At 31.4% G+C, this 27,524-nt stretch overlaps 1 protein-coding gene across 2 annotated transcripts in view; it reads left to right on the top strand.

The window, feature by feature from the left end:
• Window positions 1–366: 366 nt before the first annotated feature.
• LOC134715862 (sodium/potassium/calcium exchanger 1-like) overlaps window positions 367–27,524 on the top strand; it is an 82,112-nt gene continuing 54,954 nt past the window's right edge. Inside the window, exons 1-4 of one of the 2 annotated variants that reach the window (XM_063578376.1) lie at window positions 367–498; window positions 6,290–6,349; window positions 7,766–7,810; window positions 12,560–12,647. The gene's annotated coding sequence lies outside the window, so the exon portion shown is untranslated. Of the gene's footprint in view, window positions 499–6,289; window positions 6,350–7,665; window positions 7,684–7,765; window positions 7,811–12,559; window positions 12,648–27,524 lie in introns of those variants that run through there. The other variant, XM_063578377.1, reaches the window with a different exon arrangement.

Raw genomic sequence — 27,524 nt, 5'->3', positions numbered from 1 at the left:
GCAATATGAGCTCAATGATTAAAAAACCAACATTGACAATTTTAGTGAAACACAGAAATCACAATGTTTAAGCAGGAACAAATATATTGATAACTGTTCCCAGGTACAAGGCACGAAGGACAAGGCATGCCAAACAACAAAAAAGGGGGAGGGGATGCAAGCCATCCTATCGGAGACCTTTGAAAAATATGTATATATATACTTGGTTACATTAAAAACCTGATAGCATTTAGATTTAAATATTTGTAACTTCTTACATGCTTTACATCATAGTTTTTAGAAGCAACTTTTTTAAGGTAAACATTTTCAATTTCAAACCGGAAATTCAAAACATGCGGAACTCCTCGAAACGTTACCTATCGACTCGACTAAAGTCCCGAAAGTGTAGAATGGAAGCTTCATCAGCAACCGAAATTATGATGAAGAGGCAGGTGTTCGAAGAGTCAACATTTATTTCAAGAGTTGAGAGTTGTTACTGAATTTATCACAGGCACTTGGGTATTGATTTCATATTTCTCATCATTGAGTTGCCTATAACAGTATAGTTTGAATTAAAGTTCTTAGTTTAATATTTCAGCTCATTTTTTTTCTGTTATAAATCATTGATAAAAAAACAATAATATGTGTGTTTCATAAAACATCAGTTTCAAAAATATGATAGGCAGGTAGGCATTATTTGGGGGTCATAGGGTTGAGAAATGGGGGTGGTAATTATATTCTGCATAGATTTGACATACAAGAAGTCACATAAATTTGTTATTTTATGCATACATTGTACTAGTCCAAATAATTATGACGTCTGGCAAGGCTATTTTTTTTTTTTTCTGGGACGCCTTCCTACGGCTGACCCCCTGGCCGCTTGAACTTTTGACGTCAACAACAATCACTTTTCCATTGTGGCGTCATTTTTTGTTTTATGACGTCAAAATTTTACGGCAACCTGTGTGATATCCAGTAATGGCGGACAAATAACGATAAGGTGTATAAACCAAGGGTGAAGTCAGATTGATGTTCTGAAATGTTTAATTGCATAATTTGCTTTATAAATATGGGAGTTCCTTCTTGTTACTCTTATTAAATATATATAAATGTAGAAATATAAGAAGATGTGGTAAATTGATTGTCAATTGATGAGTCACTCAGCTCTCCACAAGAGAGCAAATGACACAGAAATTAACAACTATAGGTCTTCCTTCAGCCTTTGACAATGAGCAAAGCCCATCCTGTTGAAGTCCCTGAAATAAAAAATGAAAAAAACTAAAGGCCTAATTTATGTACAAAATAATGAACAAAAACTAATACACCAATAGGTACATGTAGTTCACATGTACATTCATGACATTTGTAGCAACAAAGGTCAACACCTGAATTACAGGCACTTGTCTTGGGACTTACATCATGTACAAGTGTACTAAAATAAGAAAATCACCCACATTATCATAATAGATAAACTATAATATCATGAATATGGGTTGTTCTCATTATTTAAGGCAGTATTGGCAATGATCATGAGGTAACAGAAACACACATATTTTTATTTTGTCTTTTACCATCTTAATCTTATTAAAGGCTGCAGTATATCTGGTGCAAAACGTTTTATTATTAGTGTACTTCCTCCTATAACTAGTATGGTACATCCACTTCATTTGAATTTTGGTGGAAAGTTAATGTCTCATTGACATGACTGTAAAGTGTTAATAAGAAGCACATACATGAAGCTATAGACGCAAAATGAAGTAGCTTAATTGGAGAAAAAAAAAAGCCGAAAAATTCCAATAGTTTTCAACAAAATCATGTAGGAAGTACCTCAATACAAATCAATGCTAAATTGAAGTCCGAAAAGTCACAGCCAGATACCATGATGAATAGTACTCAAAGTAGCTCCACTGTGGTTTAAGAATGACATGAATCAATCATAGGGTATAAACTAATGGGAGGAAAAAGTATTTGTCCTTATAATATCTCAAACAGTTTTTCCAACAATCATAACAATGGATTGTTAAAATACATGTACATTTGAACCTGTAGTTCTTACTATGATTTATCAAACTTTAATTTCCAACTATAGACTTTTGAATAAGTTTTAACTATAATTAGATATTTTGCGAGCACTTTCACATGTACTTATGTTATCCATGGATATTTAACATCTGATTCAATAGGTCCTGCTATGTTTTGTTAACCAAAAATATTTTCACCAACAACATTGCTAATCATTTAATGGTTCATTTTTATCAGTGTCAAAATCAGTTCTTCATTTGAACATAAATTGCAACAAAGCTGAATCATTTTCATAAATACTTATACATGCCTGTAAAAAGAAGGGATAATATATCACTATAATGACAGGCCTGTCTAATAGGAGAACTTGACTTACCGGCAATTCTGAGGGAACAAAAATTCACAATAATCAGTAAACACACCAGCCTCGTTTTCTTTGGAATTTTTTTTAAATTGTTTAGATTCAATTTATTATTTTGCTGCATTTTCAATGGGTATACTTTCTTTTAAATCACAATGATTTTGTAGTTGTCAGACGGTGACACCTAACGCAAGTACTCTTACAATGTCTTAGCCAGGGTTTAATAAAAAAAATTATATGTATATACCATACATCATGTACATGTACATGTATGTCTTATTTTTGTCTTATTTTGTTATCATTTTAAAGTTTTACACTTACATGTACATCATGTTCATGTTATGCAAAAAATGAAAAAAAGGTATCTTAAGTAAAAATGCACGGTAAGTATTAAAAAGTTCTTGCATACTGATTTTTTGGTGAAAATAAACAAGAGTTACTTCCCTTGTCACAATAAACAGTACTAGTCTACATTTTTCTAATTTTCTTATTAAACAAATTTCATGATTTAACTTTTCTAATCAGTGATATTTTCAAGTAAGTTTTCCTAAAAACTAAAAGAATAAAAATGGAGAGTTGGCAATTGCAGAATAAAAAATGTACATCTTTACTTTGATTACCATTAATTTCATTGCATAAAGATAAGAAATTATCATGTTTATCTTAAAGACTTCACTAGTGTTGATTCTCATACTATTTATCCTATTTACAAAATGTATACCGTAGGCGTATCCAGGGGGGAGGGGGGTTGATTATTTAGGGAATCATTAAGCATGACTGAAGTGCTCCCCCCTTTATGTCAGTCAGCGCCCTTAGGAAAAGTTCTGTAAACTAGTAATTTTTGTTAACCTAAAACTTTGAAAAGTGTAGTTTTCCCTCTCTGATTATTAATAAATCACATGCATTTTATTTTATCAAAATAATTTATAGACTGTCGGAATTTGTTTTGTTTCATAAAGTATTTAAAGTTGAAGTAATTTATTTATAATATACAGTAAGTAAACATTTTGTTATTAGTCTGTTTCCTAAAGCAAATTGGACATTAAGCAAACAACAATCAATTATTCTTCCTGAAGCAAATGATTTGTCTTTATTATAGGCTTTCTGTATTCTGTAGGTCTATATTCTGTTGTTCACCACAATGAATTTATATAAGTATATCTGACAATTTCCTGAATAGCAATGAAATGATTTATTATTTGTAATTCATTGGCATATACATGTAAATAAGGTTATTTTGTTATGAAGGGTACAGTGACTAAAACTATGTGTCCTGTATGGTTTTATTAAGTTTTTATCAATAGTAACTATGGTTTCTTCACATGATGATTTGTCTGCTGGGATAGTTATTTCCATTCTGTAGCACCTGATATAAACCAGACAATTTATTTTATTTAAGATTTCAGACAGTTTCCAAACCCAATTCAAACATTGTATTTGTTTTTGTTATCCTCTTGGAATTGTCTTGCATCAGCTACAATATGTATGACAGTTGAATAGACCACTTTCGAGTTCATCCCTCATCTCTAAAACTCGTCAATTATGCACACCTTTATGACGTCATTTACCAGATAGAGGGGGTCGCCTGTATCCCTGCACTATTTACGTTCATCAGGCGTCTTAGTGATTGTCATTGTGCAGGATAAACTAGAAATAATGGTTGCTCTGTAGGTACTTACTGACAATTCCCTATTGACAGCAGTGTTGATTGTTAATTTTGAGAATTCAATTTGCCAAATAATTCGTACAATATAGAATTATAGTTTTCCAACCACTCGCTCAACATTAAGATGAAAGTGACGACGCCCCTTAATGCACAAATGGCGTTCACTAAAACCAGAGTTTTTGAAGGAAATGCATCGAACTCGAAAGTTGTCTATTTTGCTGCAATATTAGATTCAAGATGATAATCATTTCATACAAAGTAACATTTTTTTATTACCTTTAAAAAGGCTTTTTGTTTTTCAATCTTCTATTATAGTCATGATAGTAGGAATGATTGTTAGATTTTTCATTTGGACCAAATCTATATTTGTGTAACAGAATAGTTATACTGCATCAGTGCATGTATTTTCACTAACAATGAAGGATTTTTTTCTAATGAGATATAACCTTGATCTGTATTCTATAATTATATAACCTACAACTGTAGACAAAGAAGATCCATGGATTATTGTTTATGACTACTTCAGTTCTTTGTATTATTATAGGTCTTATTACACTATTGAATTTAAAATGGAACTTTTGATGGAAATTATGGACACTTTTAAAAAAAAATTGAAATCATCTTCTAATTTTGTTTGAAGTTATTGCCCTGTAAAGGGGCACTAGCTACGAGATATATAAAAATCTAAAATATGATATTTTTTTTGGTTCTATCATTAATAAAAGTGAAATAACAATTCGCTTTTAGTGGGCAGTATGGTTTGAATTTGTCAAAAAAGCAAAGAAATAATTGATGATGAATTATTCTCTTGCAAGTGAATTATTCAACCTCATTAGATCCATATTCATGTTAACTTCAATGTATCCCCTAAGCTAGAAATAGCTACATTTTTTGTAATGCACGAACTGTGCGTGATGAGTTATATAAAGGAAACGAATATCAACATTGAAAGGGAAACAAAGGTAAACTATTTGATTGACTGATTCGATCCACAAAATATCATTCTTATACAGGTAAAAATGATGATTAACATATACAAGTATTTTTAACCTATAATATGAATATAAAGTTATGCCCCTTTACAAAAGGAAAATTGCTGATTTTTTTTGATTTCGTTTCCATTCTTTAACTTTAGTTTGCCTAAACCAAATGTTATGAAACTTATACACATCATGCACACTGCTTCAGCTTATTATCACATAACACAGATCAACTTGGAATTTTGATTGTGTCATTTTTACAGTTCTAGAGTTATGCCCCTTTACAAATGAAATTATGCTGATTTTTTGGTTTCCATTTTCTAACTTTTAGTTTGCCTTGACCAAATGCAATGAAACTTAAACACAATTTTTAAATTGATTCAAATCACCAATACTCTTGCACAGGTTGTTGCTTCTTTACAATAGACGTATTTACACTTGTATGCAAATTTGTCCGCCATTACATAACATCACACAGGTTCCCGTAAACTTTGACTTCATAATTCAAAACATATGACGTCACAATTAAAGAGTGATTGTTGCTTGACGTCAAAAGGTTATTCGGAGGTGATGTTAGGTCATTCGGAGGCAAAATACAGCTAAATACCAAAAGTGTAAATACGTTTATTTCAACCATCATTTATGCCAATCTTCAAAATTATAGAGATAGATAGATAAAACTTTTATTCCTCAATTAATCATGAACTAGACAAAATATTTGATCCATACATTTTCCATTTGACAAACATTCTCACTACATAAAATATTGTATCATATTTCATGCAAACATGATAAGCATGATAAGTGAGCTATACATGTAGACTATCAATTATAGAACCTCTAGTTTTGCTGTCATGAATGAACCAACTCCAGATTCCTAAGAGACCAGCTACAATCCTTGTTTGACACTACACACATTGTATAGCAAGCATTTTACCTTGATACTTGCATGATATTATAGAGGAGAAAAATTATTGAAGTATAAGTATGAGGAGAAAAAGCCCTTTTTTATTAGAAATTTTAGAATTTGACTTAAACGTGAGTGGTATCCATTGTTCCAAGTGGCCTTCTTAATTGTAACTGTGGATGAACAAAATTTAATGCAATAATTTTTGTTCTGTTTACCACCTTATTTCAAAATTTATCACTGTAGAGGTATATCAGGGTATACTTAAATCATTTTATTTCCTGATAAATTACTAATATTGAAATTCAATATATAGAAGCGTAAAAAATCAATCTGTTCCAATTATTTATTAATATGATCATTGTCAATTGTAGAATTGTTTTGAAGATGTCATCACTAGAAGTTACCAACTAAACATTCCACATAGTTATGAGGTAATATTAGATTCTCAATTTCGAAATTACAACCCAGCTTTTACCCTTTGAAAGATATAAAAATAACTCAGCCTTAAGTCTTTACAAGGGAACAAAATAGAATGATTAGGAAATTACCAGCCAGTAATACATTTGTAAGAACCCAGGCCAGACCTAAAAGATAAAAAAATAGTAAAAAAATAGTCAATAAAAACACTTGATGAGTTTCACTGATCCTGAGCAACATAAACATATTAGGTAACTAAACATACACTTTATAACCTGCATTTTATGTTATAAACTGAAATTTAAACGCATCTGATTCCAGAAAATTAATCAACAATTCTTTCAACTTTTACCGAACTTGGTTTAATAATGCTGCATTGGAGTTAAATATTGATTTTTAGGTCAATAGGTCAAGGTCACAGCAGTGTTATTGTAGAGTGAAATTGGGTCAAGCATTATGGTTTTTCGCCTAGGCAATTAGTATTTTTACTGTTGCCTAATAGAAAGAGGTCTAACAATTTTGGGGTCATTAGGTCAAATGTCATGATCATAAAATTTTTTGTAAAAACATAGATATATGAATATAAAAATTGTCAGCAGAGTTTACAATTTCTTCATCACCAAAAATAAACAGTAAATGTTTTCCCACTTTAGACCCATAAAAATTGCCACTAAGTTTATGTACCCGGTGGGCAACTGAATTTTAGATCTTTTGAAAACCTATTTGTATTGAATTGTAATGTATGATTGACATGTTTTTCAAGACATTAAGAATGTTTGTGAGAGCTGACTTGTTGTTTAGGTTGATGGACATTAATTTCCTTTCAGACCCAAGGGTTATTTTGTCATTGATGGGAAGGAGTATATATCATACACTTGAACATGTCATGGTTGTTTATGTATGAATTACATACAGACCAGAAATGTTTTATGCAATGATTATTATTCTGTATGAAATATTGGCAAATCCTAAGTTTATTAGAAAAAAACAATTTTCCTAATAAGCAGTTCAAATTATTCAAACTATAAACATTTAAAGGTTTACAAACATGTCAAGGTTTTTGATTTAAAATTATTTTCCCATCACTTAATGATTTCACATCGTTGAATGCAGATATAGTCACCAAATAGTATTTAAATAAGTGAATACAATAGTTCATGAAAAAATGGATTTTTTTCAAAAGATTTCTCTATGCATATTAATTTTAAATTCTTAAGTGACTCCAATTTCATAAATTGTCAATAGTATTCTTTTATGCAAGCTCCAGCTTTGCGTATTCCCTATAGTAAATTAATTTTAAATGTTTGTAATATTATATTGAAAGCAGAAGGAGAATTACATTATATGAGTAAGTTATCATTTAGAATTATATTGAAAATGTGAAAAAAAACTTATTTTGCTTGTTGTAAAAAGTATTTGTTGGATTGTAGATTTGAAGTACTATTTAGTGTTGACATGTTGAACTTCAGATACCGGTAAGTACACTTATTTTATATAAAAAAACAATGGTTAAGTCAGAGTTATACAATGAATGTTAGTTTTACTTTTTATTGTATAATGTGGGATTGTTAAAAACATTTGCTTCAAGAACAGAAGGGTTGATGTTAAATGTTCAGTAAGCAATTTCTCAACTGTTATCAGGACAAAAAGTTTAATATACTAGTAGAATAAAAATAGGAAATTTGTTTCTTCACCATCCACCAATGAAAGAAGCAGATTATGAGACATTGCGATGCTTGGTGTATTCTATTTGACATATAAATTTTACAGCATTATATTTTATAAGGTGGTAGACTCAGATGCTTTATGTCTTGAATATAGATGATTCATATTAAGATTTTTCTGTCTGTCAAATGTCCATTATACTTAACCTCATTTTATATTTTCAGCGACTTCTTAAAATCTGTATTGTTTTTTGTCATGTAAGTATCTCACTTAACATGAGAAATAGGATAACTATAATGGGTAGATTCAATTTTCAATGGGTCTGTGTAAGGTCTACATGTCAGACAGGGTTCATGTATATCAAGTTGAATATGTACGTTTATAACATGTATTTTCAGTTCATCTCCATTGAAGGAAAAAACTTTGTTTTTTCACTACAGTTATCATTTCATTTACAAAAAAGTAATCTTAATATATTTCCTTATGTCATCTGCATGGATTGATGTTTGTGGTAAAGTCCAGGAACATGTAAAATTGATGTGTACCCTGAGTTGATAATACAAATTTGTACTCAATAATGTAGAGATAAGTTGATAAAGTTGAAGTAAACCATGACTAACAAGACCAACTTCAGAGGATAAATTATTTTGAATTTGAATTAAATGGTATGATGTGCCATATTTATAGAAAAAGGTTGCTTCAGGAGTGATCATTTGTTGTGTTTGTGATTTGTCTGTTGGAGGAGTGATCAGTTGGTTGTTGTTGATTGTGTGTTGGAGGAGTGATCAGTTGTAGGTTGTTGTTGTGGTTATTTGGTGTTTACTTTTTGAGGGAGGATGAGTTGTTGATTGTTTGTTGTGGTTGATATTTGTCTGTTGTGATAAGTTTATGATGGCTGTTGCTGTTTGTTGGATGTATGATCAGTTGTTGGTTGGTGTTGTGGTTTGTTGTTATTTGTTTGTTAGTGGAGTGATCAGTTGTTGGTTGTTGTGGTTAGTTGTTATTTGTCTATTGGAGGAAGAATTAGTTGTTTGTTGGTTGTTGTTGTGGTTAGTAGTTATTTGTCTATTGGAGGAAGGATTAGTTGTTTGTTGTTGTGGTTGATATTTGTCTGTTGTGATCAGATTTTGTTGGCTGTTGCTGTTTGTTTAATGAGTGATCAGTTGTTGGTTGTTGTTGTTATTTTCTTGACGATTGATCAGTTTATGGTTGTTGTTGTGGTAAGTTGTTATTTACTTTTTGAGGAAGGATAAGTTGTTGGTTGTTTGTTGTTGTGGTTAGTTGTTATTTACTTTTTGAGGAAGGATAAGTTGTTGGTTGTTTGTTGTTGCGGTTGATATTTGTCTGTTGTTGGCTGTTGTTGTTTGTTGGATAAGTGATAAGTTGTTGTTTGATGTTGTTATTTGTCTGTTGAAAGAGTGGTTTATTGTTAGTTGTTGTTGTAGTTTGTTACACTTTTTTTTGGTAATTTTGGTCGTACTTTTTATGTATTGCTTCATTTTTGGAACATTTGATACAAGAACAAATTTTGATAAAGAATATAAAAGTACTAGCAATTGATATGATGGTATACATTATTAGCCTTTGTAATCATGATGAATGGATTCCAGTTGAACCATACATGTATGGAAGGTCATTATTATTTTTTCAATGCAACTTCTGGATTAGTTGTACAAAACTTGGCAAGATTAATGTATTGACAGTTTTTTATGTTTTTAATTTTTGTATTACGAAATCCCAATCAAGGCTAGAGGGATTTGAAACTACTGTCAGAAATTGAGACAAACTCTACTGTTTTGATTGATAAAAGACATGCTTCACTGATTTTAATTGAAGATCATATTTCTTCTGTTTTTCTAAGCTTTTCTAACTCTATAGGAAGAAGTTTTACCAAGCTTTCTCATTTTAAGCTAATTAAATGTAGAAGCAATGATGAGAATATAGACTCCAAGCCCGTCTTAAACCCAAAGGGAAAGATATAATTGAGCAATCAAGCATTATAAGTTTTTTTTAATTTTCTGTTGTTTTTTTTGTTTTTTTAAATATTTATAATTCTCTGTGGGACAGAATATTACAATAACAAATCAATCATTTGCCTTATTTTTAGCAAGAATCTATATTCATTGCTAATTAATTCGAATATTTAGTAGAAATGAAAACTTCCTAATGATGAACATTCAGACATTATATATGAATAATACATAACTGCTTACATAGCACTTATTACAACTTACCTTCAGACGTCACAATTTCATGGCCAGAAATAGTTTTGATGATCTAGATACTGTAAATTTAGAAATTAATGCATTCATTTATTTTTGAATTTCCTTGACTATTGGGAAAATGTGAAATCTGAAGTTACACGATTACAAAAATTTTATGAAGGAAAATCACTACTCAAATTATGAATTTACAGTGTACCAAAATGAATAATATGCTTATTGTTGAAGGCTGTAAGGTGACCTGTAGTTGATCCCATCCACATCCTTTGGTATTTTGGTGGATAGATGTCTCATGGGCAATCATACCACTTCTCTTTGATATAATTATTTTATCATATACCGGTACACGGTATCAATAATAATATACTCAACATATGATAACACAGTCTTGGCATGTCTGATTCAGGGACTAATGCTTTCATTGCATCCTTCTGTTAGTCATACCTTTGTTGTACCTCTGCAGGCATCTTCTGCCAGATCCTCTTCAAATAAGTGCTTTTTTTTCTGTTGTTCATCTGACAATGTTTGTTTTTTCTTCATTGTTTTTGTTTTCTGTTGGTTTTTTTTTTATTAGAGGAGACATAAGCTCTCACGAATAAGTCTTTCAGACTTGCTGGTCTCCAAAAAGCTAACACAGGAGGTTTGGGAAAGATCTTTCATGATAATTTTAGGTGCATGGCATTAATCTGCCAATTGGCACAGATGAAACGTGAAAGGTTAGTAAAGGTGGGATTATATGTTAAAGCAAACAGAACTATTTTGCTGCGCCTCTTCTGTTTGTTTTGTTATAGGTCATTGCGGCTGTTATTGTAAGCACTTGCAAACCCCTTATATATATCTCATTTCTTGTTATAACCTCATTTGGTTAAAAATATGCAAAGTTCCTGTGACCGTTTAGTAACAGCCTCCTCAGAGGAGCAAATCCCCTTTACTCTGAGAGCTTGACTGTACGGGATACGTTTTGTACAGTGTTTGGGGTGACAGCTGTGGGTAGAGAGGTATGTGTACCTATAGGTTTACAGTAGACGTCTGTTGATATGTTTTGTACAGTGTTTGGGGTGACAGCTTTGGGTAGAGAGGTATGTGTACCTATAGGTTTACAGTAGACGTCTGTTGATAATGCCTCTGTCCTTTATAGATGTTGTTGTGTATAAGAAAGATATTTTAGAGTCGGAAAGGTTAAACTGTTGCATTCAGAACCAGAGTAAGCAGCTTGACGAATCATTTTCAGTGAATAATAGGATAACAAAACTCTTATTGTGAAGGTTAAAATTCCAAGTTATTGTCTCTCATGTATATATATATATCATGTTGTGTTGATATGAAAATGATTGAATCCCCCTCCCCCCCCCCCCTCCCCAAAAAAAAAAAAGAAATATATATATACATTGGAAACAATAACTTGGAATTTTAACCTTCCCAATCATTAAGGTGGTATGGGTGTCTTTCGCCATCTTGGATTGTAAAAAACAGAGAATCTAAGGTCCATATTTTCTATCAAATTAGCAAAATTTGATGCAAGTTTGCAGATTTTTCATGTGTTTTTACATTTAAAAGATCCAATTTATAAGAATATAACTTATAAATATAAATATATGTACAAGTGTATATTACTTTTGGTTGTTTTTAAATATTTTGAAATTGTAATTTTAAGGGGAGGTAACTCTAAAATAGTGCTTTTTCTGTTGGATTGTTCATGGAATTTTCCTACTTTGTATTTTAGCCGGAAAAAACGCTCGGTGACCCTATCTTTTCTTTTGATATTATCAAAGCATTGTTTGAAAGCTATATTTTCCTAATTTATCTTACAATTCTATCATTTCGTTTAGTTTCTATTCACAAAATGGTGTTTTTTCCTGTATAATCCATACAAAATGTGTCATTTTGTCACGACCCGTAGCTTGAAAAAATGCACGGTGACCTATCATTTTTATAATATTTTTCAACATGTATCAATAGATACTACATTTTGGCAAAGTATGAACAAATTCTATCATTTTTATTTTAGACTCCCATACCACCTTAAGAGTGTTGTTGTCCTATAATTCACTGAAAATGAATTGTGTATTGGGAAAACAAGTATTAAAATGTGATTAATCTCACAGTAGTTAACTTCACCATAATCAGTGTCTGGGATATTGATAAAAATATTGGTTATTGAGAAGGTAATGTCATCAACTTGCTATAATCATTATCAATTCTAATCAATGTTTAGGGGCACTTAATTACTTTATTTCAGCTAAGACATACAGGTGGCTTAATACCTGCAAAGCTGAAATTCCTGTATCCTGTCAATGATTTACAGAAAGATTTTTAAGGATTGAATTATTATTGTAGCAACAGTTGTACAGAGTTCGAATACTAGCTACACCATCAGTGATCCAGTGTTTGCCTCAGAGGAAGATGATATAAATAAGATTATAAGGTGAGTAAATAGTTTGTATTAATCACAGGAGAGATACATGTAAGTGCTCGGTACACAAATTAATTAGGAAGACCTAATTTCCTGATTCTAATGGAGTAGAAGTCTCAGATGTATTACATCTAAATGAAAATCTTTAATTTCATTATTTTGTTTTCTAATCACAGAAATGAATCTTAAAAAAAATAAATAAAAAAATCATTTAATGAATATTTCTCCATCATCAATGACTCTTCTATCCTAAGGTTGTGATTCTGTACATGATTTGTTTACGATTGAAGGATTATAATGAAAAATGAGTTTACATATCTTATATTGATTCAGATGATATTGGATGGCAACAGAATTTATCGTTCAAAATTTTGTAAGAAGTAAATGAAGAGGTAGAGGAAAAAGATGTTTGCCTCATGTGAGGGGGTAGAAGGGGGTCCTGATTCTGAAATCCCGCTTAAAAACATGGGATCCCAAGGTCTGGATTGTAAAGAAGTTTAAAAAAATCCTGATATCCTGAAATTCAAACAAAGAATTCCTGGATCCCGAAGTCCTGATAAAGGTTCTACACCCCTCTCTCCTATTATGTTACTGGCGACATAGAAATACCTGATGATTGGACAGACAGACATCCTGTATTGTAATTGATCTCTCATGAAAATTCTTTTTCAGATTTTGTAATTTTTTTATCAAAGTTTAAATCAAAAAAGCCTTGATAAGGTCAGTCAATCAGTTTTAATCATCTATTTTTGAAGGAGTTATGTCCCTTGGAAATATATGGAAAATTTGCATAGCCTACATTTCATATAGGATTGCTATGAAATTTATATCACAGGTTGATATCAGTCTTGTGTGGGACGAGTTTGAAAATCAGCACATATCAAACATTTTGTTTTTATATGTCCCTTAAATATGAAATTTTATAGAAAATTGCATTATAAGCATACTCATGACATGTGTTCAAATCTTGCCAGATATTTAAGAAATTTAAATCAAAGGATTTTATCAGAAATAATTCAGACAAGTTTGAAAATCAGTGCGGAAACAATCAATTTGATAAGAGTTACATGTATTTATTTATTTTTTCAAATTCAACCTCACTATAATAACTGTTATATTGTAGTGATACAAATCAGTGTACAGTACTGGGTTGTTGTTATATATTATATAGAGAATAATACATGGCAAAATCCGTATCATATGTGGTATCATCCCGAGACATCAATATTAGCCCGAGGGCCTTTAGGCCCGAGGGATGATATTGGTCGAGGGTGATACGGCATGTGATACGGATTTTGCCATGTATTATACGCTTTATCATATATTTCAACAGAAGAGTATTATAGTATATGAACTGTTTTCTGATCCATAGCACTGGGTTACCTGCAGTTCTGCTTTTGTCTTGTTTCAAAGCTTTAAAATAACTTCTCAATTATTTATACGAAGCACCTTACGAAGTTACCTTACGATCTGTTGTTTTGAAAATATTTTGTTTATTATTGTATATATTTAAGTGTTTTGTATTTTTTATGTGCAAAAAAATATGTTGTAAAAACTTGATGTTCGTGACGTCACATACAATATGAAAACTTGATGTACGTGACGTTACATACCAAACAATGACGTCATTCCAAAAAAATAACTATTTTTAGAAAAAAAATTCTTAATAAAAAAAACCACTAAAAAACTGACTTTAGTTAAAAAAAAAAAAAAAAAAAAAAAAAAAGGTATGCGATACGGGTTTTACCATGCGATACGGGGTATGCGATACGGGTTTAGCCATGCGATACGGGGTATGCGATACAGGGTAGGTGATACAGACTGGAAAAAAGAACCTTTATTAGATATACAAAATAGCTGTATTTTGTACTAAATATATGATAAATTCATTTATCATATACTTAGCATTAATATGATAGCTTTTGCATATGTGTAATGGGCTGAAGTGCACAAGCCATATCTTCCCACCCGGGCTGATAACCCATATCAAGTGCCTCTCGTGCAAAAAACCCATATCAGTGCCTCTCGTGCAAGTTACTTCCGGTGTTTCCGGTATCGGTTGTTTACTTTTCCATTGTGACGTCAGATATTTTTTATGACGACGTCAAAATTTACGGGAACTTTTGTGGGGATAGTTAAATACTTGCTAACAAATGCCATTGACAATTATGAATCATTTTATAGTACAACAAACATGGAGTAGTAATGATCGTAAAACTCTTCCAAATTTTCAATGTTTCAAAATGCCTCTATAGGAAATGTTACCATAAATATATAAGGAGTTAATGATGCTGTTGGACAACTATAGTATATTTGATTCATAATTTTAATTTTCTTTATAAAGTGTTTGACTGTTTTAGTTATTGCATTAGTTTATTTGCCTTACATAAAACTATTGTCTGAAGTATATGATAAAGCGATTAATACATGGCCTTTTCCATATCAGCCTGGGTATCATCCCTCGACCCATATCAGCACCTCGACTCCGTCTCGGGCTGATATGGGGGTCTCGGGATGATACCCAGGCTGATATGGAAAAGGCCATGTATTAATCTCTATATAACAGTTACATATATAATTTTCATTGTATATCTTTCTATTCTACTTTTGTAATAATAGTGCAGTGCAAGTACATGGTGGACAGTCTTTTGTAAAATTCGATTTTTCTTAAAGATTGGATATGAGTAGGCATTCATATATCCCTGCAAAAAAACCATCTTCCATGCAGAGTTACTGGTCTGTGCCAGGAGAGTCCAAATTTTTTCTTTAAGATATTATTCTGCATGCTTTGACACAATTTTTCGGTACAGGTGCATAGATATTATCAATGATTTTTAAAGGCAGTGCTTTAAGGCCTGACTTTTAAGTCATGAGGTTCATCTTTTCATACGCAATCCATGCTGGGGGTCTTTTGGCCAGAAATAGATCCGGAAATGTTCGAATTTCTCCTCTTCTTTTTATGGTATGATATGGTTTTTGTTTCTTTCATTTACATTGGGGACTAGAGAAACGATCAGTGTGTATTGTTCGTTTTATAGAACTTGTTATAAGTGTGTATTTTGCATTATAAGCAGTCAACCTGACTACAAACTATCATTATTTGTATATTCCGTGTGGAAAGAGGTCGGGTCAATTTCAAGTGTTATCTGACATCTAAAGATTCTTTAATTAGTTCAGCCGTTGATATAACAATGAAAAGTCGACTGAACATGATTAATATTGCATCTTCTATAATTCAAAGCGGAATTCGGTTTATGAACGAGAAACCGTAAAGCGTTTTCAATTTCGGTATTAGTTATGTATGTTATCTACGTATTATCCTGGTTCCCGGTACTACGTTCCGGGTATTAGCTATTTGATATATTTGATGTGTAACATTACAATCGGGTACCAGCCAATCTACGTGTGTATGTGTACATGATTTACCGCCAAAATGACCGACTTAAAAAATAGTCCATAAACGTTCCGTATAATGATATGCAAATTCATAATTAATCGTAACTTTTTTTTTATCTTTGTATAATTAATATAACAAAATGGATTCCACAAAATTGAAAATAGCATTATTTTACGAGGATTTCTCGTATTTTTTTCATTCCGGGCGCAGTAATACGTATGTGTTGAAGAAGCTCGAAGAATTTGACAAAGTGAATTGAGAAGGAAACGGATAGATATACGTTCTTGCTATCAGGTAAAACAATTTAAATGTACTGAACAAACACATTTACTTCACACAAATAGTACAGGCTTAAGCTTTTTATTGTCTAGCTTATACACGACTGTAGTCAAGTGTTTAAACGACGGCGGTTACCTACAAGGTACGGGTCATACTGGGTCAAGTCTAAATATGTAAACATATCCACGTGCTATTAGGTAGAACGCATCGTAATGCAATATCTACAATTTTTCCTCCTTTATACATCGTTTAACCAGATATATTTCTCCTTTTTACATCGTTTAACCAGATTTATTTCTCTTTCAAATACACTTAAACACGGGTTGTATGTACGTATCTTTTCTAGTGTTTTCTTGTTGTTATTAAAGTTCATTTGTTGATGTTTAGAAATTTTTGAACGACTGAACACAGGAGTGAATGAATGCAACAATTATATATACTGAAGACTTGGGCTGTACAATGATAGTGTACGTATATCATACTGATAATCATTCTAGCAGTAATTATGTTAATTTAGGATGTAATGTCTAATGACAGGAATTCATGAGCTATGCCTCAGGCTTTCTGAAAAAATATCAATGACAATGTAAACAGAAACAAAACATTGACACGAATGATGCTCTCTTCTATGTTATATAGTTATTTAGGTATATGTGTTGCACAAGTTTCAATTAAACTTAAGTTATAAAACTTTTTTTCAGGGCACAAACCCACTTTAAAGAGACTTGTCTACTGCCATACCCATCCTATTTTCATGCACCATTTGCAAGCAAGAAACTGAATGGTTTGCAAAATTAAAAATCAGGACGGTGTCCAATTAAAACAAAAGAACTAAACTGGATGAATATTGTAGGAGAAATCTAGACAATGCTAGAGGAAAGTTTTGATTTGTGAAATTTGTTTTCCTGAAAAGTCATTCATCCTAGCCTGCAGAAAGGAACTATAACTGTCCATCACCAACTGACGAGCTAATGTTGAGCTTCACATATGGAATTACTCAAATACCATCAATGTCTATGTTTTCAGCACAGATTTCACAATTTATGACACAGCTGTGCTTTTTTTATACCGTTAAAGAGTTGTATACTTAATTTTATTTTTTTATTAATAAATATATATATTATATTAATTGTGTCATCTAAGAACAAAGTCTTGTATTTTGCCAAAAGATGCATACTAGTGAATGAAAGTGATGCAGTTCATTTTGCTTTGGTATATAGAATTGAATTACAATTGTTCATGTTATTGGAATGCATATAAAAATAAGGAGATGTGGTACAATGTATATGATATTTAGTGAGTTTATCAAGCAAAAGTGAATAAGAAATAGGTATAAGCAGTTACAGGTACTACTGTACAATCTCAAACAAGGAGAAAAACTCATACCGTAAAGAGAATTTCATATTTACAAGTAAGTTTTGTTTTTTCGTTGAATAATTTTCTTCTATTGTTTTAATTGCAAATATGGGAAGTGGTTAAAATGCTAATGAGACAGCTGTTATGGCCACAGAGCCTTAATTGAAAACTTCTTTTTCATTCATACCGGTAGATTTTGCCTGGAGTTAGAAACATATCTGCCAACTTTTCAAAATGCACATGGGGGTTTTACGTGAAAGATGGTATATATAGTCATACAAAACCTACAAGGGGGCCTTCAAATGGAAGCAGGACAAGTCGCCCCACTGGCTAATCGGCCCACTTTTTAAAAAAACACCACAAACTGATTTATCAAATCACCCCACATGTAAAATGGGTTAAATCATGTTTAATATTACTCCTGCCAACTCGCCCCACATGTGAAATTGGTTAAATCATTTTAAATCAGGGTTTAATTTTCGCTAAGGATTTTTGAAGGCGAGTCCAGGGACTCGTCATTTTTGGCCACGGTTTGTCATGGTAACTGTGTTCAGTTTATACAAAATATTTCAATATTGATGTATTTGTGGACTCACCAGTTTTGAAAATGGTGAGTCCAGACAGATTTTGTTGAGTCCAGGACTCATGGACTCGCCTTAGCGAGAACCCTGTTTAATATTACTCCTGCCAACTCGCCCTACTTATAAAAAAACGGTAATTAATAGATTAATATATATATATTAATTAAAAATAAAAACTTGCACCACTTTAATGAAAACTAATCTACACAGAATACAAACAAACCGAAAATTAATTTAATTACTATTATTGATATATACTGAAGAATAAATGTAAATTTTGATGCTTAGTTATTTGCATAACAATTGAAAAGAAACCTGTTAATTGTATCATAATGCAATATAAGGAATTGAACTTATATTCAATGGGATAACATCTTTTTCCATACGTGGGGCGAGTTGGCATTACTAAATTCATCCTGGTTAATAATATATTTATCTAGATTTCACCGATTTCCATTAGGTGGGACCAGTTGGCAGGAGTAATATTAACAGAATTTAACTTATATACAACGGGATAACATCTTTTTACATAAGTGGGGCGAGTTGGCATTACTAAATTTCTCCCTGGTTAATAATATATTTATCTAGATATTATCGTTTTCTATTAGGTGGGGCGAGTTGGCAGGAGTAATATTAACGGGATTTAACACAGTTCACAAGTGGGGCGATTTGGGAATCCAGGTTGGGGCAGGTTTTTTTTTTAAAGTGGGGCGAGTTAGTGAAAAAGTGGGGCTATTTGCTAATGGGGCGATTGTCATGGATTCCCTTCAAATATTTTCTAATGTGGTTTTTGGCTTTTTCTTGCATTAACAAGCTTATAGCCATTGTTGAATTAATTGTTTTCTTTAAATAGTCGACAAAATTGCTCTTACAAAATTTCCATTTGGGAGCCTCGAGCTCAATGGGGAAATACTCTGCAAATACTGACAGATGGCAGGTATGGTCATCAAAAACTGGACTAGAAATACACACAACCTGTAATTAACTGCCTTTACAGCGCTTTCGCGCTTTGATTTACTTATATATAGCGACAAAACATTTTCATATTATTAATTGATGTTCTAAACAAAAATATTTTTAATTTTATCAGTATTCATTAAAGAGATGTATTTATAACAAACAATAAGGAATGCTATGTTGCACTTGTTAATATCTGTATTCATCATGGTTATAGATTGATTAAAACCCCAAAACGAATATTACAAAATGGAAATCTAGGCGATAGCATTTATACACTGAAATGCCCTCACAGTTATCCGCTGTAAAAATGAGGAGTTTAGTAATTAAAAAAATATGAATAGTAGATTTATGTTTGCAAGTTTGACTTGATCACTATATAGATATAATGTTTGATTATTGTTACATATTATTATGTATGTTGACAGATTGATTTTACCTCCGTATTGCAATTAGGATGTTATTTCCTAGGAAAATATAAAATTTCCGTTATTGTCATGGAAACTGATTAATTTGTTGTACCTTATAGATATGAGATTTGATAAATTATTCTCTAGAATGGTTACTATATTCTAAATAATTACACAACTTGTGTTTTTTTATTGCATCAATTAGAATACAGAGGGTGATGTTGACAAAAATGTCTTGAAGAAAAGTAATCAATGAACTGACTTTAGCTTAAATGCTTCCTGATGACGTAATTCTGTTAAAAAATGTCATCCTCCTGATTACTGACTTGATGACTATTTCTGTAAATAGATAAAAGGTACTTAAAACATACTGAAAAGACTTGTGGTAGAAGCTGTTACTATTTTAGTCTGATCTACTTTGGGTCCTGGAAAGTTTTTTTGTGTGGATTATTCTGTTTTAAAAACAAGCAAGAGTAAAACATTTATACATGTAAGGTAATATTGTGTAATAAAAAATATTGTACAACTTTTTAATTAGGCTCTATTTAATTAAATAGAAAAAATAACTTTTTCAACCCTTCAGATTAGCACAGTACCGGTATGTGTATTAAGGTCATAAGATAAGTACTGTATGCATTTACATACATGCCATTTCATCTTAAAACTGTTATTTCATAACTTTGAAGGCTTATGAATTGATATTAACTTTATCCAAAATTTCTACATTTATCAAAGCTTGCATTGCCTCCTTTTTCCCACATATATGACGGTCTTGAAGTACTGTGGATTCATTTATGTTCGTGGGTATCAATTTTCGTGGATTGCTGAAAACTTGCATTTTCGTGGATATTTGATTTCGTGGTTTTGTCAATCTCTGTATACAGAGCAGAGCCTATTGAAAATATGTAATTCGTTGAACATTTGAATTCATGGTTCACATGTACCCACAAAACCCACTAAAATTGGTATCCAGTGAATAATAATGAATCCCAAGTATGACATATCATATAGATACAGTTTTTTGCTTGGGAACAAACAAGACAGGTGTCAGTAGAGCAGGTACTACTGCCTACACTCTTGTCCATGGGCCCACAATTTAGTGGAGTTTTTATTGTTTGAAAAATGTTTTATGTGTATTATATTGTGAACCATTGTGTCTCTTTATGACATGTATTTAATCATGGGACTGGTGACCTGCCTTTAACTTCAATCATTGACTGAATCATTTTGAACCATCTTATTTTTTTAAGCAACAGACACACATATATTTTTCATAAATATACTATAACTGAATGGTCCATGAACTGCCATGAAATGTCATTGACATGAATTACCTGCTATACTTTACCTAACTATTCAAGTGTTGAAATGAAACGGCAAGCTTTTATTTAAACCATAAAGGTGCAATTTACTGTTTGAATCATAATAAGGTTTCAGTGCTTCATACAAATAACACTTATTAGAATGAGACGCTGGAGTATGATTGCCAATGGGATAACTACTTTTAAAGATGGAGAAAGGTGTGAAAAATTACAGGTCACTGTACAGCTTTGACAATAGGCAAAATACATACAAAAATACTTACAGTATAGTAACCTATAACAATATGTGAGACAATTTTAAAGAGAAAACTAAATGATCTGATTTAGACAAAGAGGACAGACAGTAGCCAAATATAACCACTGAATTACAGGCTCCTGGTTTGGGACAGGTTCAAAAAGAATGTGGTGGAGATAATATGAAAATAAGATGTGGTATGAGTACCAATGAGACAACTCTCCATCCTAGTCACAATGTTTAAAATGTGAACAATATAAACAGGTCAAAGTACAGTTTTCAAAATGTTCTTGGATGCTTTACTCTCACCTTACCTGGTACAATTGTGTAACAACATTACATAAAAATATTTCAGTCACAATGCAATACAGTCATCTGCCTACTGTTCTGCCATGAGCGAGTCTTTCTGATTGGTTGAGCTCTCAGCAATCACTATTTATCTGGAAAAGATGTTATTGAAGTAAACTAAAAGTATCAAAGATAACCCTTCCATCATGTATTTCTGCAAATATCAAAAACATGAAGACGTGACAAATGTTAGACAACTACTGAAGATGCTGGTGATATCATTTTACTAAACATGACGATTGCACATGCTACCTTTTTGATGTTAATTCGTGGTAGTCATATTTTTCTTCTAAAATAAACTTCTTTGTTCTCCCATTGAAATATTTTAACAAGGCCATGATGAATGTGTCTCAGTATATATTAAGGGCATACGATACAGTTACAGGGAAGGTAATGACGTTGCTAACGTAATTTGTTATTTTTGCGACATCAAACTGTGACATATCGGGAAAAGATGCATTTTTCGACTGATTTTTATCATTCAAACTGATTTAGTTTGAAAACGAGTTCATGGACCCCTATTTTTCAAAACGGCATTTTGTTTCATTTTGCAGGGAGATTATGTGATCGAAATTTTATAAAACTGTAAATAGAGGATTTTTTTTTAATTTTGATAAACATGCTGTAAAAAATGACGTTTTTTCCTCAATTCATGAACATTCGATAAATATGAGTTATTTCTGACTAAAAAATTGCATATTTTTTTAGGATATTTATAAAATACAGAAATTACCGATTATTTAACAAACAAAAAAATTGTGTTTATCTTTTATAACAAAAAAGTTATGGCTGTCTTTCGAAAAAGAAATTACCTCCACAAATCTGAATTTTGAGCAAATATACAAAATTTCGACCTCATTTTACTCAAAAAGTAGCATATGAAGGTATATTTTTTATTACATATTTGATTTAATCAGGTAAAAAATAGCCTATATGTAAATTTTCATGAACTTGTAAATACAGGATCAAAACTGTATCGTATGCCCTTAAGTAGCAATTCAAAATCTCTGAAATGTTCAAACTAACTAATCAACCAAGAGAAGCAAAGATCCTATTACTTTAGGAAATGCTTGTGTGCTTTGGAACGTATCATTTTCAATGTTTTAATGCAACTCAAAATAAACAAAACATCATTTGAAGTATGCTGGAGCTGTCAACCCATCCAGGTGTAAAGAGATAAGGTTTTTTCTGTGTCTGTAGAGAATTTAAATGATTTGATTGTAAAATGAGATCTTTTTGTCTTTTAAATGCCAATAGACTCCAGTGTTTGACAAACACCAATGAGACAGAAATCAAACAAGATAAACTACCAAAAGATATTTGGGAGCTCTTTAGCTTTTGAAGATATGTATGTCTTTGAAAGCAGTTCAGAAATAATGGCATTTAAATGCATTTAATTAATTGATGTGTTGTTCATAATGCATTTTTTTTTCAATTTTCCAAAACCAGCTCAAGGCTATGATTTAAAATTATATAAATTTTTTACTCAGATTTATCTTCTTTTTTAGCTCACCTGGCCCGAAGGGCCAAGTGAGCTTTTCTCATCACTTGGCGTCCGGCGTCGTCCGTTGTCCTGCGTCCGTCGTCGTTAACTTTTACAAAAATCTTCTCCTCTGAAACTGCTGGGTCATATTAATCCAAACTTGGCCATAATCATCATTGGGGTATCTAGTTTAAAAATTGTGTGGCGTGACCCCGCCAACCAACCAAGATGGCCGCCACGGCTAAAAATAGAACATAGGGGTAAAATGCAGTTTTTGGCTTATAACTCAAAAACCAAAGCATTAAGAGCAAATCTGACATGGGGTGAAATTGTTCATCAGGTCAAGATCTATCCGCCCTGAAATTTTCAGATGAATCAGACAACCCGTTGTTGGGTTGCAGCCCCTAAATTGGTAATTTTAAGGAAATTTTGCTGTTTTTGGTTATTATCTTGAATATTATTATAGATAGAGATAAACTGTAAACAGCAATAATGTTCAGCAAAGTAAGATCTACAAATAAGTTTCATGACTGAAATGGTCAGTTGACCCCTTTAGGAGTTATTGCCCTTTATAGTCAATTTTTAACAATTTTTTGTTAATCTTAGTTATCTTTTACAAAAATCTTTTCCTCTGATACTACATGGCCAAATTAAACCAAACTTGGCCACACTCATCATTTGGGTATCTAGTTTTAAAAATGTGTGGCGTGACCCAGTCAACTAACCAAGATGGCCGCCACGGTTAAAAATAGAACATAGGGGTAAAATTCAGTTTTTGGCTTATAACTCAAAAACCAAAGCATTTAAAGCTAATCTGACATGAAGTAATATTGTTTATCAAGTATAAATATATCTGCCCTGAAATTTTCAGATGAATCAGACAACCTGTTGTTGGGTTGCTGCCCCTGAACTGGTAATTTTAAGGAAATTTTGCTGCTTTCGGTTATTATCTTGAATATTATTATAGATAGAGATAAACTTTAAAATACAATAAATGTTGGCAAAGTAAGATCTATAAATAAGTCAACATGACCGAAATTGTCAGTTGACCCTTTTAAGAGTTATTGCCCTTTATAGTCAAGTTTTAACCATTTTTTCGTAAATCTTAGTAATCTTTTACAAAAATCTTCTCTGAAACTACTGGGTCAAGTTAATTATAGATAGAGATAATTGTAAGCAGCTAGAATGTTCAGTAAAGTAAAATGAACAAACACATCACCATCACCAAAACACAATTTTGTCATGAATCCATCTAGTACGTCCTTTGTTTAATATTCACAAAAACCAAGGTGAGCGACACAGGCTCTTTAGAGCCTCTAGTTAATTCATACTACAAAAATTTCCAGGTTGTATTTACAACTCCTTTTATAGTAGTAATACCTTATTTTTGCATTGTACAAGATCATCTTTTTCTCTGACTGTTTATGATGTCTTTACACTAAATCAATTGGATGTTGGATGTATGCTAATTGATATTTTAGTCTTTGATACATAAATAATTATGCTCTAACTGTAGATGAGGAGCATTAAGTTTTACCCTTTTACGTACTCTCCAAATTTGTTTCTATTCCCTAACTTTAGTTTGCCTCAAACAAATGTTATGAAACTTATACACAATGCTTAATTACTACCACAAAACTCAGATCAAATTTGAATTTGGGTAGCAGCACTTTTAAAGTTATTCATTTATGTCCCTTTACAATGTTTTATATGCAAGTAAGGGCATTATCTGTGTTCCATGAACACATGGGACATATTTCCTGTTTTTCATCTAATTGTTATTGGATTTGAACTAGCTTTCAATAAACATGAGTGCTCTCAGATCTGAAAGGTTTTTGTAAGTTGTTTTTGTACTTAGTATGGATCTTTTCCAAACCTTTTCAACTGATCTATATAATGTGTATCTATTTTGTGCTGTTACACCACTGTCCCAGGTTAGGGGAGGGTTGGGAGCCCTCAAACATTCTATATTTAACCTTGCCTGCTTATGATCATTCACTATGTGCCTGTCCCTAAGTCAGGAACATTTAAACGAGCAGTTATTTTGTGTTGCTGTTAATCATTTTTTTTTTTTTATTGTTTTTGAACTCTAGAACTATATTTTCAATTAAAATTTGTTCTATTCATTATTATATCCCAGTGATTTCAAGCCTACCCATAATCTGTAATGTAATTAATTCTTCAACTAATGAAGCGCTCAAAAACTGATGATTCAATGTCATAGACATATGAATATATGAATGTAGTTAGTAATAAGAGTTTCTATTAATTAATGTTTTTATGGAATCCGTTGACCTTGGGACCACTAGATGTGTTTTAAGTTTTATCGTATATTAGTGACCTGAAGTTTACCTTGTTTACCATAATCAAATGACTAATTAGTTGGAAAAGAAATTTATTGAAGTGGAAGAATGTTTGAATGTATTTAAAGATAATTAAAAATTGATGACAAGATTTGTTTGATATACATGTGATCATGAACTGTTTTGGTTTCAGAGGACAATAAGTTTTTTTATAGGGTGTCTTATCTATTAAAAACTTAGATGCCCTTCTGCTGAACTGTTACAAACGATAATAGTTTGAAGTTAAATTCTCTTTCTGATCATTAAGTTTTGTTAGTCAAATAGTGTTATATATAAAATCTAAATTAGATGATTAAGGGATAATAGATTAAAACTGCATGCTGGTCCAAATTGAGTAGAAAATAAAAGGGGGATGTAGTTGCCATGTCAATTGTTTCAATTGTTTTACCTTTGTCATTTGAGGCCTTTCATAGCTTACACTGTATGCAAGGCTTTACTTATTGTTGAAGGTTGTATGTTGAATTAAAATTGTTAATTTCTGTGTCATATTGTCTCTGGTGGAGAGTTGTCTCATTTGCAATGATATACCAGATCTTCTTATTTGTATATTGACTGTTGCCACATAAACCCTTATTAGTGAGAATTACTTATACTGCATATGTCAATGTGGGACTGTCTAATTCATCCACTTTCCTGTAAGTTTTGTATATATAATCAATGTTTTTGTATATAGATTAGACTGTTGGTTTTCTGTCTGAATGGTTTTAAACACTACCGTTAGTCATTATGGACCTATTAATTGAATGGAACAGCTATAGCTTAGCTATTTATACCAGTTTTATTCCGTCAAAGAGATATTTTGATAAAGAACTTATATAATTTTACATGTATTTCAATTAAAACAAATTTTATATTTTGTATTATTTTACTCAAATGAGGTGTTGTGGATTCATGAATACCAAAATACCTTTCTTCTATTATATCTCATTCTAACATATATTTTTCCAGGAAATTATATACAGGTATATTTTTAGGAGATTAATATGTCATGAAAGTTGTTTTATCTGGTAATACCTAAGTAAACCCTCAAACCTTATTTCTTGGAACAGTTTATAAATATTACTGGTGATGGTGTCCTTCACCTTGGCATAAATTAACCAATAAATTTAAGAAATTCAATTCTGTCTAATTATTTATTTAAGTTGGGGATTAAATGGTACTGATATTCTTTGAAATTGAATAGGAGGTTATTTCTGACTCGGATGTTTCCAATTTTACACGGCATTGTAAAAAGTAGTCTTGTATTGATGATAATATGAATTTTTAAAATCATAAATAGTTTTATTTAACTTCAATAAAATTGCAGTCATCATCAGCAAAGGCCATACTGCATAATCAACTGTAAAGGATTAGACATGATGAATTGTGAATTTCTAAACAAGAAAACCAACTGCATAATTTATTAGATGATATTTACAGAATAATAATGAGAAAATTAGTTTTAGAAAGTTTTAGAAAGATCAATCATCTTTGCATTAGAACTTTGAGACTATTTATTTTTAAATATAATGTTTTATTGTTAAGATGTAGCAAGGAAAAAATCCATTTAAATAGAGCAATATAATTTGAAACCATGGTAGAACATGACTATTGTTTCTAAATGTTGATGTAGACTTTATAGATTTATGGATCCATAAAATTTAAGCTTTTGTTTTTAAGAACCATGTAAGTCTATAGCTAGTGAAATCAATGGCAATATACTGTACTTTGAATTTCTAATTTCTGGTTCAATGCACTTAAGAAATGTAACAATATATTATGAATTTTAAATTTTAAAGGATTTGTAATTTGTTATAAATTGATCCATGCAGATTTGTATTAACTCAGTGTGCAAGCCAAAACTGTTGTGTTAAGCTTATTTTCATGGGTCAAAAACAGCATATTTCACAGGGCATACAGCATGCTAATAAGTTAACATTCTAGAAATCCCTTATTTTACATTGTTCATGCAATAGTTGTTGATTAATAGTATAACAGTATGTTATATCAACCTGGAGAAGCATATTATCCTAGTATGTTGTCCTCAGTCCATATGTTTCGCTTAGGTCAATACAACATTGTATCAAGTATTATTATACAGTATAGAATGCCTTAATATGTAACAGTTTTACAGAATAATTAAGCATACAAAAATGTACAAATTGTCATAGTATAAAAC

Source organism: Mytilus trossulus, chromosome 4 (assembly GCF_036588685.1).
Source record: "Mytilus trossulus isolate FHL-02 chromosome 4, PNRI_Mtr1.1.1.hap1, whole genome shotgun sequence".
NCBI classification, from domain to species: Eukaryota; Metazoa; Mollusca; class Bivalvia; order Mytilida; family Mytilidae; genus Mytilus; species Mytilus trossulus.
This window is presented reverse-complemented; position numbering and strand designations above follow the sequence as displayed.